Source organism: Bison bison, unplaced genomic scaffold (genome assembly GCF_000754665.1).
Source record: "Bison bison bison isolate TAMUID 2011002044 unplaced genomic scaffold, Bison_UMD1.0 scf7180017864209, whole genome shotgun sequence".
Classification (NCBI taxonomy): Eukaryota; Metazoa; Chordata; class Mammalia; order Artiodactyla; family Bovidae; genus Bison; species Bison bison.
The window spans coordinates 3,760,562-3,775,955 of NW_011494781.1; the positions used below are offsets into that span (position 1 = coordinate 3,760,562).

At 42.1% G+C, this 15,394-nt stretch overlaps 1 protein-coding gene across 1 annotated transcript in view; it reads right to left on the reverse strand.

Annotated features, from left to right (window-relative positions):
• LOC104992074 (acyl-coenzyme A amino acid N-acyltransferase 2-like) overlaps positions 1-5,401 on the reverse strand; it is a 15,345-nt gene extending 9,944 nt beyond the window's left edge. The window contains exon 1 of the mRNA XM_010844817.1: positions 5,272-5,401. The gene's annotated coding sequence lies outside the window, so the exon portion shown is untranslated. The remainder of the gene's footprint in view (positions 1-5,271) is intronic.
• Positions 5,402-15,394: the final 9,993 nt, after the last annotated feature.

A 15,394-nucleotide genomic window follows, 5' to 3' on the forward strand; every position in this document is an offset into this window, starting at 1 on the left:
AGTAAATTCTTTCCTTAACTAAAACCCACTACACCCTCACCCTATAAGAATGTAACTTTATTTGGGTGGCGTCTGTTTTAAGAATAATCACCCTTGGAGAAAAAAGTGTTCTGGTTGACTGACCACTGTCACAAGGAGAGGGTCGTAAATTGTCAGCAGGCCCCCCTGGCCAGAAGATGATGTAACACCCCTAAGACCTCTGTATACATTTGTGTGAAGCACCTGACTTTAATAAAAGTCAGGACTGCTGTCCCCACGTGACTTTTGTATAACAGCTCAGTGTATAAAAACAGACTCTGAAAAATAAAGAATTGGGATCAGTTTCTTGAAATACTGGTCTCCTCATGTCGCTCTCTCTCTCACTCTGGCTGAGTCTCCATCTGGAGCGCGGAACCCACCATGCTTACTAATTATGCCTGGGTTTCTAAGATCCGACTGGGGAGGCCTCAGTGTCTCCTCTCCTTCGGGAGAATGGAAGGACGCCTGCGGCCTACGTAAGTGGTGCAAACTTCTTGTCTTGAAGTTTTATTGGTCTCCCGCGTAAACCAAGCTACTCAGCCTCTTTTCTCCACTGAATTTTCCTACTGAGCTATCCTCATTCTACTACTCTTTATATCTTTGATGAATATTTAAATAGTCGCCGAAGCCGTCTCCCCTTCGAATACCCTGGATCAGCCGGAGCTGGACCCTGGCACACTAGAGATTTTATTTTCAAATGGAATTCATTTGAATTACTTAACATAACTACTCTCCTGCATGCATTCTGCATCTGGTCTAATTCTCCCAGGTGGATTGCCAGCTCAAGGGCAGCAACCATGTGTTAAAACTTCAGAAAATCTATTGATACTCATATAGTAAATTATACATTGTATATACTTCAGAGTTATGAAATTCATAATGAGGGCAAGAAAAGAATAGCAGCAAACAAGGAATTAAGATATTCTACTTACATAGTGTTTTTGTAATGTAAAATATTAGAGTTTCTTTACAAATCATGGTCTCTCTTTATTTGAGAATTGCCTCCTAAGCCCAGAGATGGACACTCCATAGCTATGTTTATACCATGTGACCTCCTTCCTGGGGGCTGTTGCTGACTGGATCAGGATTGGGCACCTGATTCAAGACATGCCTGGAATGTTCCTACCTTGCCAATTTGGAATGGGGACTCAGAGCTCACCAGTCCCTTTATCAAGGTAAGGACTAAAGGTGAAGCAGAGGTAGCAAAGTTGGGTAGCAACTTCGGTACCAAAGTTGACTTGCGTGGCCATGCCTTTGACATCCTGAAATTTTGCACCCACGGTGCCCTCTTACCTCATGCTAGTCCTGTCCCTGGACTCTTTCTGTGTGAGTGTATCCATGAAATGCAGACGCTGCATCCAGATAATCACAGAAAACCAGCCTTGGGGTACAGTATGGACATTTGAGGAAAGACTGACAGAGACAGAGAGAAATTAGTTTGTTCCTATCCTGAGAAGCTCCTGAAGAAAGAAGGTCTGCAATTACGGAAATAAGCGTCAGAGGAAAGAGAGATGCGGGAAGATAGGTTTCAGAAGATTTCAGTCTTTGAAAGGAATGTTTCTTAGAATTTTGTTTTGGGGTCTCAGGACTTAGCTGACTATGCTTACTGTTTTATCTCCTAGTTTTTTTGGAGCTCCTGCTAAATGTGCAAAGCTATTGATTCTGAATTGTCAGAAATTCCCTGTAATGGTTATTAGTATTCTAGGTCTAGATTTTGCCATTTACACCAAGGTATATGCAAGGGATTAGATTATAATGATAGTTCCTGTAAGAAGTAGGAGTTCTCCCAAGAGCACATGAAATAGAAAGAGAGAGAGATCATTTGGTCAGTCAACAATGTGTGCTTGTGAATGGTGTCTCTGGTTTCTTAGCCACACACAGAGTAGGAAGTACCCACATGATCAGCAATCCCACAGTCACTGCCTTTGGTATGTGGGCTAAACAAAGTCGCCTTTCACAGGCTGATGAGGCAGATCTCGTGAAGATCTGGTAGGGATCCAAGGTAAAGTCTGACAGATTGCCTTTGCAGAACTTAGTTGTAAGCCTCTCGGACCTCAGATTAGTCAAACCTTTGTGTCATCTGTTCTTTATATAACACTCTCTTATAAGTTCAAGAAACAAGAAAAATCCAAAATTTAAATATTGGGTTGGCAAAAAAGTTCATTTGGGTTTTCCTTAATATCTTACAGAAAACCCAGAATGAAATTTTTGGTCCACCCAATACATACACATGTATACACACGCACACACTCTTACAAAAGAAGATTTGGGATTCTCGATGGGGTTCTGAGGAACTCTGAGGTTCTGCAAAATGTCATCAGGGTTTCCACAAGAGCTCTTAATTGGAAAAAAAGAGAAAGAGTTTTTGAACTCCAAGTGTGAGGTGAAGGACAGGGCTAAGCAGTTCCATTCCTGGTTGTTTAGCTCCATAGGGTACTGTATGAAAGGACCATAGCCAGAGACCAGTCTCAGTTTGAGACGCAAACTAGCGGAGGCTTTTGATGGCTATGAGCTCAATGTTCTGTGGAGAGGAGAACACTGTGCTGATGAGTGCCTCTCCTCCCTGAATTACCTCCTCTAATCCCACTCTTCTCTGTGGACTGAGGTAAAAAAGAAAACAAAGTCTACTGGTGTAATATAGAGGGAAATTTGCTGGTAATACAAGTGGTCCTGTTTCACTGGGCATGATCTTTAACAACTGAAAAATGCAGCAGTGGCTCCAGGAAAAGGGTAAAGACAAATCAAATATCACAATTATTTGACAAGTAATGGGGCTGGTTATTTTAAGTGGCCTTTGGAATTCAATTCTCCCCTCATTTCCCTTTTTTCTGTAATAGGAAACAATTACTGAACACTTAGTAAAGGCTCGTCACTGGGTAATAGGAATCTGCATAGTAAAGCCTTTTCACTTTTCAAGACCCTTTTATGTTTATTATTTCTCTTGACCCTCACAGAAAATCTATGGGAATTAAAAAAATCATTATAATCCTTCCATTGTATATTAGAAAATTGAGCTCAGCTAAATGACTTACCCAAACTTGCCAATGTTGCTAATGATGAAGTAAGAATTTTAACCAGTACTATCCCACCCTACTTACATACCTTACTTATCTTCCTCAAATGAGGGTAGACACGTGAACGCTCATTCTTTTCCTGGCCACTCCCTCTTGCTTTTCTTTCCTACTTCTTTCTTGATTTTAACTTCATTTTTCCCTTTCCCCAACTCTGAAGACTTATGTTAAATATTAATATATATCCTGGTATATCCTCTTTCTTGATTATACCTTTATCTTTCCTGTTCCTTAACTCTAAAGCCCTTTGGTTAAGTATTAATATATACCCTGGTGTGGCAGAACTAGTAATGGACCAGTAGAATTAAACTTTATAGCCCACAAACCCACATATGCAGGAAATATAAATTTTTTCTGTTTTTCTAGATTCAGAGTAATTTCTATTCCTGACCCAGGAATCAAACCCGGGTCTCCTGCATTGCAGACAGATTCTTTGCTGTCTGAACCAATGCAGGCCCAGTGGGTGGTGCTAGTGGTAGAGAACCTGCCTGCCAATGCAGGAGATGCAAAGAGGAGTGAATTCGATACCTGAGTCAGGAAGATCCCCTGGAGGAGGAAATGAAAACCACTCTAGTATTCTTGCCTGGAAAATGCGGGCTATTGTCCATGGGGTCGCAAAGAGTTGGACACGACTCAGTGACTGAGCGTGCTTGATGATGTGCTTACTTGATGATGCATTCTTCTAAACCCATTTTACAATGGGTGCCAGTGGTTCCAAATTCAGATACCTATTGGGGTCAGACAGGTAATATAAATTTGTAGATAAAGACCAGAGATGAACAAAATATAAGGCTGTAGTGAACCTAAGACTACCAGCCCTTCTACAGGCACTCAAATGTATTATATTAGAAAGAAAAAAAAAATTCATACACACAAAACCACCCAACAATCACCAAACAAACAAAAATCAATCCAAGGTGTGGACCGAATGAAACACACCCATTTATGACTTTTGGAATTCACGTCATCCACTAGGATTTTGTACCATAAAGGCCAAGTAAAGATGTTTGTCTTCTCTTCCTGGTGTACTGTCCTTTTCTGAGGCAAAAAGTATCAACTGACCTCCCTCTGGAAGAAGAAGGAAAACAAGGTAAAATAGAAATACCAGAATATGAGTGACATATCTCAGAGAGAGTGTGAAGATAGAACAGAAGACCAGGTGAATTTTTATGGGCTACTTAAGATGCAAAATTCCTCAAAATTCAATGGCATAATTCCTTGCCGCAGAAGGCAGGACCCTGTTTATCGGCAACTGTCAAAGAAACCAAACGTAGAAAGCAACCGGAGGGCAAGAAACAAGAACTCAATTGCCTCAGATGTGGTGGTGGAGAGGGAGCCGTCAGCAAAATGGGAGCGACCTGATAGGGTCTGAAAGCTGAAACCCACATTGCTGAGCAGGTTTCAGACCCCCCAGAGTCCGAGGGTGAAGGGTGGGGATCAAGCCTACACTATTCGAGACCTTGACCTGTTAGAGGAAGGGAAGTCAATAACTGGCAGGACATCAACACATCAGAAGCAGGAAGAAAAGAGTTAAAGAGAGCAAAGTTCCCATGGAACTTAAAATTACCGTCACTAATCAAGAAACAGATTCCATTCCCTTCAGAAGCCTGTGGCTTTTCTTTCTTCACCCCAGCACTTCTTTCTCCTAATAAATCCCAGGAAAATATTCCTTGAGTCAAGAAACATCTCTCCAATAGTCACATTAGGCTGGATCTTGACTTTTGCAGGCAAGTGTGCATTTTGCCTCCAAAGTAAAAGTGAAAGTGTTAGTCGATCAGTTGTGTCCAACTCTTTGCGAGTTCCTCTGTCCATGAGATTATCCAGGCAAGAATAGCAAAGTGGGCTGCCATTCCCCTCTCCAGGGTATCTTTCCAACCCAGGGATTGAAGCTGGGTCTTCTACATTGCAAGCAGATTCTTTACTGTCTGAGCCACCACGGAAGCCCTTTTGCTTCCAAAATAATCTCCTAAACAGTCTTCCAGATAGCATGATGCAGCTAGCATAAATCTACATTTGAACAATAAACCACCTGGGACAGTAATTGCTGGTTTTTCAGAGAACTGAGCTACCCATTGAAGTGAGCAAAATACACACAGCAAGATGCAAACAGCCTTCCCTGGTGCCCTGTGGCTGAAATCAGAAAGCAGATCTTTTCTACTTGGCCGTGATGGACTTGACTTACCCTGAATTCAGCTGCAAAGAATAGTCTGGAGCGAGGTGCTTTACGGAGCCAGCTAAGAGCACTAGACACTTGCCTGTTGCTTGCTAATTTAGATCCTTCAAAATACCTCAGCCTACTGGTCAAAGTTGAAACTGTCTCCATAAAAACAATCAGCTGATCCTTTTTTTTTTTTTTTTTAGTTCTCAGGGGTGGGGTTATCAGCACATGCTGCCACAGGCTCTGGTCAAAGGCTCAGTTTAGCTGGCATGCCTTTCAATCCAAATGTTTCATAGTGGAGCCTTTCATTTCATCACATAGGTCTGGTTTCTATGCTTCTTCCCTGGACTTCTCTCAACTCCTAGCTCTCTTCTCTTTTGCTTCAGTTCCTTCCCTATATCCTCCCCTAAGTCAGTAGTCTCTTAGGCAGCATGTTTTTGTTGGTTTCTAAGAAGATGGTATCCATCTTCAGAGTGGTGTGGTTTTCAGACTCATCTGGAGAGTCGGTTAAACACAGACTCAGGGCCCTTTACCTGCAGATTCTGACTTGATAGGTTTTGGTTAAGTTTTTGGGATCTGTACTTTTAACAATAGATTCTAAAACATAGCCCAGTTTGCAAACCATTCTTCCAAGGGAGGGCTGAAGCCCTCTCCATGCAAAAATGCTTCCTCAGGATAAGAATCCCTGATATCCGTTCCACTGTTAATCCTATCAGTCAATGTCTATTGTCAAATGTACAAGTGAACCAAACTACAAACTGCAGACTGCACCTGCAGGTCGTGAGTTCCTTGAGGGAGGGTACCACATCTTCTAATTTTTGCATCTCTTGCAGCCAGTGAAGTGTAGCTAACCTCTGGAATCAGAGAACCATGATAGGAACCCTGATTCCTTTACATCTGTCATTGTGATTGACCTCAGACAAATTACTGACCTTTCCTTAGACGTCAGCTTTCTAACTTGTGAAATGTGAATGGTACGATAAAATATATTAAAAGTGAAATGTAAGCCTTGAGGAGAAGGGGTCAATTTCGGGAGTCATGAGCAAACTGGAACATCTGGAACAAGAGGAGACTGTTTCGGCATACAGCTCTTACACTGGATGAGAGGTACCTTGGTAGGACAGCAAAGCTCCCAGCTGAGTGACTAATTCCCAGGACTAGATCCAAGGATGGGGGTTGACTGGGGAGGAACACACAGAAATAGAATGCTGTTTTTACTCAAACTCCAAGAGAAGCACAGAGACTTTCCCTGGTAGTCCAGTGGCTAAGACTCAGCCTTCCAATGTAGGGTATGCTGGTTTGATCCCTGGTCAGGGAATGACGATCCCACATGCTTCAGAATACAGCCAAAAATAAATAAATAAATAAGAGAAGCACAAGAATCAGGGCTCCAGTTGTTCTTGTTGTTGTTCAGTCACCAATTCGAATCCAACTCTTCGTGACCCCATGACCGCACCATGCCAGGCTCCCCTGTCCTTCACTATCCCCGGAGTTTGCTCAGATTCATGTCCATTGGGTTGGTAATGCCATCTAACCATCTCATCCTCTGCCGCCCCCTTCTACTTTGACCTTCAATCTTTTCCAATAAAAGGGTCTTTTCTAAGGAGTCAGTTCTTTGCAGTAGGTGGCCAAAGTATTGGAGCTTCAGCATCAGTCCTTCCAATGAATATTCAGGGCTGATTTCCTTTAGGATTGACTGCTTTGATCTCTTTGTAGTCCAAGGGACTCTCAAGGGTCTTCTCCAACACCACAGTTCAAAAGCATCAATTCTTCAGTGCTCAGCTTTCTATATAGTTCAACTCTCACATTCATACATGACTACTGGAAAAATCAGCTGACTATATGGACCTTTGTCAGCAAAGTGATGTCCTATTTTTTAATATGCTGTCTAGGTTGGTCATAGCTTTCCTTCCAAGCAGCAAGCATCTTCTAATTTCATGGCTGCAGTCACCATCCCCAGCGATTTTGGAGCCAAAGAAAATAAAATCTGTCACTGCTTCCACTTTTTCCCATCTATATGCCATGAAGTGATGGGAGCAATTGCCATGATCTTAGTTTTTTGAATGTTGAGTTTTAAGCCAGCTTTTTCACTCACTACTTTCAAACCCATATCAAGAGGCTCTGTAGTTCCCCTTCACTTCCTACCATTAGAGTGGTTTCATCTGCATATCTAAGTTGTTTATATTTCTCCCAGAAATCTTGATTCCAGCTTGTGATTCATCTAGTCTGGCATTTTGCATGATGAACTCTGCATATAAGTTAAATAAGTAGGATGATATACTTGACGTACTCCTTTACAAATTTTGAACCAGTCAACGTCTCATATCCAGTTCTATTGACCTGCATACAGGTTTCTCAGGAGGCAGGTAAGTTAGTCTGGTACTTCCACCTCTTTTAAGAATTTTCCACAGTTTGTTGTGATCCACACAGTCAAGGGCTTTAGCATAGTCAGTGAAGCAGAAGTAGATGTTTTTCTAGAATTTCCTTGCTTTCTCTGTGTTCCAATGAATGTTGGCAATTTGATCTCTGCTTCTTCTGCCTTTTTTAAACCCAGACTGTACATTTGGAAGTTCTTGGTTTGTGTACTGCTGAAGCCTAGCTTGAAGGATTTTGAATATAACCTTGCTACCCTGGTGGCTCAGAGGTTAAAACATCTGATGTGGGAGACCTGGGTTTGATCCCTGGGTTGGGAAGCTCCCCTGGAGAAGGAAATGGCAACCCACTCCAGTATTCTTGCCTGGAGAATCCCTTGGAGAGAGGAGCCTAGTAGGTTACATGCCATGGGGTAGCAAAGAGTTGGACACAACTGAGCGACTTCACTTTCATACTTTGCTAGCATGTGAAATAAATGTAATGCTAGTTTGAACATTTATTTGGCATTGCCCTTCTTTGGCACTGGAATGAAAACACCTTTTCCAGTCCTGTGCCACTGATAAGTTTTCCAAATTTGCTGGTATATTGAGTGCAACACTTGAACAACATCATCTTTTAGGATTTGAAATAGCTCAACTGGAATTCCATCACCTCCATTAGCTTTATTCATAGTGATGCTTCCTAAGGCCCACTTGACTTCACACTCCAGGATATCTGGCTCTATGTGAGTGACCACACCATCATGGTTATCATCCAGATCATTAAGACCTTTTGTTTAGTTCTTCTGTGTATTCTTGCCACCTCTTTTTAATATCTTCTGCTTCTGTTAATGTCTTTGCTGTTTCTGTCCTTTATATTGCCCATACTTGCATGAAATATTCCCTTGATATCTCTGGTTTTCTTGAAGAGATCTCTAGTCTTTCCCATTCTACTGTTTTCCTCTATTTCTTTGCATTGTTCATTAAGAAAACCTTCTTTCATCTCTCTTTGCTATTCTCTGGAACTCTGCGTTCAGTTGAGTATATTTTCCCCTTGTCTTTCACTTCTTTTCTTTCCTCAGCTACTTGTGAGGCCTCTTCAGACAACCACTTTGCCCTCTTGCATTTCTTTTTCTTTGAGATGGTTTCGGTCACTGCCTCCTGTACAATGTTATGAACCTCCATCCATAGTTCCTCAGACACTCTGTCTAGCAGATCTAATCCCTTGAATCTATTCATCACCTTCACTGTATAATCATAAGGGATTTGATTTAGGTCGTAGCTGAATAGCCTAGTGATTTTCCCTACTTTCTTCAATTTAAGCCTGAATTTTGCAATAAGGAGCTCATAATCTGAGCCACAGTCAGCTCCAGGTCTTGTTTTTGCTGACTGTATAGAGTTTCTCCATCTTCAGTTGCAAAGAATATAATCAATCTGATTTCAGTATTGACCATCTGGTGATGTCTATATGTAGACTCGTTTCTTGTGTTTTTAGAAGAGGGTGTTTGCTATGACCAGTGCATTCTCTTGACAAAACTCTGTTATCCTTTGCCTCACTTCATTTTATAAGCATGGCCAAACTTACCTGTTATTCCAGGTATCCCTTGACTTTCTACTTTTGCATTCCAATCCCCTACAATGAAAATGACTTTTTTTTAATGTTAGTTCTACAAGGTGTCATAGGTCTTCATTGAACCACTCAGGTTCAGCTTCTTTAGCATCAGTTGGGGCATAGACATGTATTACTGTGATAATGAATGGTTTCCCTGGAAACAAACTGAGATCATTCTGTCATTTTTGAGGTTGCACCCAAGTACTGTATTTTGGACTCTTGTTGACTATGAGGGCTACCCAACAAAGGTCTGTCTAGTCAAAGTTTTGGTTTCTCCAGTAGTTGTGTATGGATGTGAGAGTTGGACTATAAAGAAAGGTGAGCGCCGAAATATTGATGCTTTTGAACTGTGGTGTTGGAGAAGACTCGAGAGTCCCTTGGACAGCAAGGAGATCCAACCAGTCCATCCTAAAGGAATATTCATTGGAAGGACTGATGCTGAAGCTGAAACTCCAATACTTTGGCCACCTGATATGAAGAACTGATTCATTTTAGACACTGATGCTGGGAATAATCGAAGGCAGGAAGAAAAGGGGACAACAGAGGATGAGATGGTTGGAAGGCATCACCGACTCTATGGACATGAGTTTAAGTAAGCCCTGGGAGTTGCTCATGGACAGGGAAGCCTGGCATGCAGCAGTTCATGGGGTTGCAAAAAGTCGGACACAAGTGAGTGACTAAACTGTACTGAACTGAACATTTCTTCTAAGGAATTCTTGCCCACAGAAGTAGATATCATGGTCTTCTGAATTAAATTCATCCATTTTAGTTCACTGATTCCTAAGATATCAGTGTTCAATCATACCATCTGCTTGACTATGTCCAATTTACATTGATTCATGAACCTAACATTCCAGGTTCCTATGCAATATTGTTCTTTACCACATGGTACTTTCCTTTCACCACCAGACACATCCATAATGGAACATTCTTTCCATTTCAGCCCAGCCACTTCATTCTTTCTGGAACTATTAGTAATTGCCCTGCACTATTCCCAGTAGTTTATTGGACACCTTCTGACCTGGAGGGCTCATCTTCTAGTATCATATCTTTCTGCCTTATCGTATTGTTTATGGGGTTCTCAAGGCAAAAATACTGGAGTGGTTTGCCATTCCTTCCTTCATTGGACCACATTTTTTCAGAACTCTCCAATATGATTTGTCTGTCTTGGTTGGCCCTACATGGCATGACTCATAGCTTCAGAGTTATACAAGCCCCTTCACCACCACATGGCTGTGATCCATGAAGTGAACCAGAAATTGGGGTATTGCAGGTCTGGAGATGGACAGTGGTGATGGTAGCACATCAGTGTGAATATGCTTAAAGTCACTGTATAATTCAGCATATATTCATCTAAAAATGCTTACAATGGTAAATTTTATGTTTTATCTATTTGCCACAATAATAAAAAAGCCAGGACCTTCTATAAAGTTTTATTCATATAATTTAAAAAATTAAATAAGATTAATATGGAATTAATTTGTTTTAACTCTAGCAACATTAATATGCCAGAACTGGAGGGATTTTTTGTTTTACTGTATTTTTTAGATTTTATCATATAGTTTAATTTAGTCTTAAATGTGTCTAGTTCTTCTGATATGTAAAATGCCAAATATATGTATCAGATCAGATCAGATCAGTCGCTCAGTTGTATCCGACTCTTTGCGACCCCATGAATCGCAGCACACCAGGCCTCCCTGTCCATTACCAACTCCCAGAGTTCATTCAGACTCACATCCATCGAGTCAGTGATGCCATCCAGCCATCTCATCCTCTGTCGTCCCCTTTTCCTCCTGCCCCCAATCCCTCCCAGCATCAGAGTCTTTTCCAATGAGTCAACTCTTTGCATGAGGTGGCCAAAGTACTGGAGTTTCAGCTTCAGCATCATTCCTTCCAAAGAAATCCCAGGGCTGATCTCCTTCAGAATGGACTGGTTGGATCTCCTTGCAGTCCAAGGGACTCTCAAGAGTCTTCTCCAACATCACGGTTCAAAAGCATCAATTCTTCAGCGCTCAGCCTTCTTCACAGTCCAACTCTCACATCCATACATGACCACAGGAAAAACCATAGCCTTGACTAGATGAAACTTTGTTGGCAAAGTAATGTCTCTGCTTTTGAATATGCTATATAGGTTGGTCATAACTTTCCTTCCAAGGAGTAAGCGTCTTTTAATTTCATGGCTGCAGTCACCATCTGCAGTGATTTTGGAGCCCAGAAAAATAAAGTCTGACACTGTTTTCACTGTTTCCCCATCTATTTCCCATGAAGTGATGGGACTGGATGCCATGATCTTCATTTTCTGAATGTTGAGCTTTAAGCCAACTTTTTCACTCTCCACTTTCACTTTCATCAAGAGGCTTTTGAGTTCCTCTTCACTTTCTGCCATAAGGGTGGTGTCATCTGCATATCTGAGGTTATTGATATTTCTCCCGGCAATCTTGATTCCAGCTTGTGTTTCTTCCAGTCCAGCGTTTCTCATGATGTACTCTGCATATAAGTTAAATAAACAGGGTGACAATACACAGCCTTGACGTACTCCTTTTCCTATTTGGAACCAGTCTGTTGTTCCATGTCCAGTTCTAACTGTTGCTTCCTGACCTGCATACAGATTTCTCAAGAGGCAGGTCATGTGGTCTGGTATTCCCATCTCTTTCAGAATTTTCCACAGTTGATTGTGATCAACCCCGGTGGATCCAGGGAATTCGAAGCCGGACAGCGTTGGCGATCAGGAAACAACAGCTTATTTAAACGTTAATTAAGGATATAAAGAGTAATAGAATAAGGATAGCTCAGTGAGGAAATTCAGTGGAGAAAAGAGGCTGAATGATTCAGCCAGAAGGTAAGAGAAAGAACGACATGGGGAGACCAAGTTTTGGTGAACAAGGCCCGCACTTTATTTTCCAAAGTAGTTTTTATACCTTAAGTTGTGCATAGAGGATAATGGGGGAAGGGGGTAGAGTCATGCAGTAAGCCAGGTTTTCTTCCTGCAAACTTATCATATGCAAAAGTTTAGGTGATTTGCATCATCTTCTGGCCCGGAGGCCTGTTAACATTTTAAGAAACTTATTTTTCTCTAAAGGTGATTATTCTAAAGTCAGGCACCACCCTCCAAAAGCATTAGATAAAGTTGCATTCCTATAGGGCAAAGGTGTGGTGGGCTATAACAAGAAAAAGAATTAACTCAAGGGTCCAAGATTACAAACATTAAAGCTACTACTTACACCAATTATATTAATCAATACACTGCCAGGGACACAGCAGGTAAGGGATATGGAGACTTAGCAGCAAACTGGCTCAACAAGTGAAAATCCCTTCACCAATACAATTTCTAATCAATCTTTCAACTGCTCAAAGGAATCTGTATTTAGACAGTTTAGAACATCTCATGCCTCTCACAGTTGGGAGGCTCTGAGCAATCACATGTGGCCGGAAAAACCTATTCAGGTAGGCTAGAGGACTTCCAAAGGAGTTTGTAGGTTGAAACACTGTCACACCCAGGAATTATTAACTGGAGCTGTAAGTTAACTCTTTTTTCAGAGAGAGGTAGTGGGGGACAGCCCCCCATAAAGTCAGAGGTGTAGGTAAGAGCACAAAGCAGAAAGTAGGCAGACTGGTTTGGGGGGTAGATGCTTGAGAATTTCCAGGGGCACTCCTGAGGCTCGATCCCGCCTTTGCATATGCCGAGCCTCCTTCCTCATGACCTTTGCCACGGGCGGAGTTCCTCACACTGGCTCCTGGCAGTTATAGAATTCCAGTTGAGCTATTCCAGATCCTGAAAGATTATGCTGTGACAGTGCTGCACTCAATATTCAATATGCAATATGCACTCAATATGCAATATGCCGGCTCGCGGCACACACAGTCAAAGGCTTTGGCATAGTCAATAAAACAGAAATAGATTTTTTTCTGGAACTCTCTTGCTTTTTCCATGATCCAGCGGATGTTGGCAATTTGATCTCTGGTTCCTCTGCCTTTTCTAAAACCAGCTTGAACATCAGGAAGTTCACGGTTCACATATTGCTGAAGCCTGGCTTGGAGAATTTTGAGCATTAAAGGCAGCATCAGAAGGCAAGCGCTTAAACCCCAGGGACCACGTCTATCTCCTTCGAAGAAGCGAAACCCGTAACATCACCCCCATCAATTCCGGTTTGAGCACGCCTTCTCTTCTCTTCTGCGACGGGCGCGCCGAAGCATGGCCGAGAGGAGCCACCCCACGTCCAAGGTCAGGGGCAGAAGCCAGGAGGACCCCATACCCGAAGGGTGGCGGCCAAGAGGAGTTACCCCACGTCCTAGGTCAGGGGCAGTGGCCTAGAGTAGCAGACTGTGACAGCGCAGGAACGGCCGAGAGGAGCTACCCCACACCCTGACGCCAGAGGCCAGGGGCGGCGGCCAGGAGGAGCAACCCCATGTCCAAGGAGCCGTGGCTGCGCGGGCACAGGAGGGCCTAGAGGAGCTATCCCACATTGAAGGTAAGGAAGGGCAGCGATGAGGAGATACCCCTCGTCCAAGGTAAGGAGCAATGGCTGTGCTTTGCTGGAGCAGCCGTGAAGAGATACCCCACACCCAAAGTAAGAGAAACCCAAGTAAGACGGTAGGTGTTGCAAGAGGGCATCAGAGGGCAAACACACTGAAACCATACTCACAGAAAACTAGTCAATCTAATCACACTAGGACCACAGCCTTGTCTAACTCAATGAAACTAAGCCATGCCTGTTGGGCAACCCAAGACGGGCGGGTCATGGTGGAGAGATCTGACAGAATGTGGTCCACTGGAGAAGGGAATGGCAAACCACTTCAATATTCGTGCCTTGAGAACCCCATAAACAGTATGAAAATATATGTATATACATGTATGTATATACATATATGTATATACATATGAAAGTGCAAGTCAGTCAGTCATGTCTGACTCTTTTCAACCACATGGACTATACAGTCTATGGAATTCTCCAGGCCAGAATCCTGGAGTGGGGAGCCATTCTCTTTTCCTCAGGAACTTCCCAACCCAGGGATTGAACCCAGGTCTCCTGCATTGCAGGTGGACTCTTTACCAACTGAGCCATCAGGGAAGCCCTTTATATACATATATACACACACACACACACACACATATGTATATAGAAGTTGTTTGGACTGAAAATATCTACCATAATATAGACAAGATACAATATACTAAGTATCAATAAAAATCCAGGATGTATTAAAAAAATTACTAGGAAAAATGTAATACCCCGGATAGGGCAACTAGCTTTTAAAAAGAGATAATTTCTGTCCTAATTAAACTACTATAGGAAAGAAGGAAAACTTCTGAATTCTTTTTATGAAACAAGTACAAAATTGACATAATACCTGATCCCCCAAAAGAACCCACAAAAAAATGTTTGATCTTATTTAATGTTAGAATTGGGGTTAGATCTTAGTTCCTCACCAGGGATCAAACCTGCATCTCCTGCAGTAAAAGCATAGAGTCTTAACCACAGGACCACCAGGAAATTCCTAGAGAAGTACTCTGACTGGCCAGGTCGAGAAATGTGAAAACTTCTATGAGTGACAGAGGAAGGAGGCTAAAAACCCCACTCATACTGAATGGAATATTTTCACTCTAAACAGAAGGTATCAAAAGTAAAGAAAATAAAGAAGTTAGGCAGATAAAACTGAAGTGGCCTCATGTTACTTCTATTATTCTATATTGGCTCCCCATCATACCTACAAAATGATTCAGAATACTTTCCTACTGATTCATCTTCACCTTGATTATCCATCATGTAAAAATTATATGAAATCTGAATTTCAGTGTTCATAAATAAAATTTAATTGGAACACGAATACAATCATTCATTACATCCTAAGGCTGCTTTTGTGCTATAACAGTAGGACTGAATAATAGTGACAGAGACCTTATGGACTACACAGTCAAAAATATTTACTATCTAGTCCTTTGCTAGAAAGAGTCTTATTGTTGTTCAGTTACTAAGTCATGTCCAGCTCTTTGCAACCCCATGAACTGCAGCATGCCAGGCTTCCCTGTCCTTCACTATCTCCTGGAATCTGCTTAAACTCATGTTCATTGATTCAGTGATGCCATCCAATCATATCATCCTCTGTTGCCCCCTTCTCTGCTGGCCCCCAATCTGGAAGCACATAACCTACACCATCATAACTATCAAAACTACTTTCCTAAACT